Genomic DNA, 1,623 nt, shown 5'->3' with positions numbered 1-1,623 from the left:
GGTTAGTATTTCTACTGGTTTTACTTTATCAAGTGTGGTTCAACTGGATCAGCACGTCCCTTCTGGTCACTTAGTTTCCACATGACACGTCACCCGGAACACGTCAGCTTTACCTGGTGGTGGCTTCTTAACCAAACCCTGGGTAGGAACTGTCTCACCTCCGATCAGTCAGGGAACTTTTATCGCTCGCCTACTGTTCCTTGGAGAGTAGATATTTCCCAGGTAACTTTTCGTCTGTTTCAGTCCAAGCCAGAAAGGTTCAAGCTGGTCATCCGGTTCCTTCTTTCAAAATAAAATCTCCCCTCGGGAGTTAAAAACACACTTGGAGACTTGAAGCCTCGGGGTGGGACTGGCTGGTGTGCCGAGTCCCATAGGTCCCCCCTAGTTAGCTCATGGGCTGAGACCCAACAGGCCAAACTGAGTCTCTCCCGAGAGAGAAAACTCAGCTTTCCTTCCTAGTTSACTAGTTCACTAGTTCACTCGAGGTGACCCCTACATGCCCATATCCAGCAGTCACAGTGYGAGGGGCGGGGTACACCCTGGACAGGTCTCCAGTCCATCACAGAGACACACATAGAGAGAAATGAGACAAACAACCATTCACTCTCTCACTCACACCTAGGGACAATTTAGAGTTATTAATTAACCTAACAGTCATGTTTTTGGTGTGTGGGAGGAAGCTGGAGTACCCGGAGAAAACCCACGCATGCACGGAGAGAACATGCTAACCCTTTAAAAGAATATTAAAAAGAAAAGAAAGTATTTCTCATACTGATAAAAACAACTTTGTTTACTTGTCACCATCAGTTTCTTGAATCTACACAGCTAATTTATAGTGGCATGTAACCACAATGTTAGAGCAAATAGTTAACTGAAACTTCCCATGATGCATAGCCTCTRGTGTGATCATAAATCAAACCCAATCATGCTTTAATACAAAAGAATGTTTCTTTTAACTGTCACAAAATATTTTCATAAATTGAAGTTATGTAATTGTTTCAATCATATCTTTAAAATGTTCATTAAATAAGCTTTTAGGCAGAAATGTTTCTATGAGACTTGGTTGTTTTTCCGTGTTTCTAAACTCGTTCATTTCAGGTGCTGCTTTTTGAAAATGTTGCTCACAATCTTCTGCTTTCTGTAAATTGTTCAATATTGCAACTCATTTTGAAAAAAAAATTAAACACAACTTGAAGCCACAAAAAACATTTTAAGTGCTTCTTTTTCGTGCTTAAAAACTAAAACGAAAATGTGTCAATTTATCCATTTCCCCTATTTTGTACACTCATTTGTCCTTAGAGGAGGTTGTGTGTAAATCTTTTCATCTATTTTCCTGAGTGCTGTTTTTCTCTTAGTTTTTGATTCWGCCAGAGAGGCAGGATAACATTCTGCTCGTAGGAGGGCTGGCTGAGCCATGCTGTTCCTTTTCCATATTTATTACTGAGGAATCGCTTCCTCAACCCCTCCCATTTTATCTCTTCATCTTCCAAGTATGTATCCATCTGTCTTTCTTTCCTTTGTACCTGTACGTGTTTTTTATTGGAAAAACAACATTAATAATACAGCGGGTAAAATAAGTATTGAACACGTCACCATTTTTCTCAGTAAATATATTACTAGAGG

Source organism: Austrofundulus limnaeus, unplaced genomic scaffold (assembly GCF_001266775.1).
Source record: "Austrofundulus limnaeus strain Quisiro unplaced genomic scaffold, Austrofundulus_limnaeus-1.0 Scaffold1140, whole genome shotgun sequence".
Taxonomy (NCBI): Eukaryota; Metazoa; Chordata; class Actinopteri; order Cyprinodontiformes; family Rivulidae; genus Austrofundulus; species Austrofundulus limnaeus.
The sequence above is the reverse complement of the archived record's forward strand: the minus strand, read 5'-3'. Positions refer to the sequence as shown.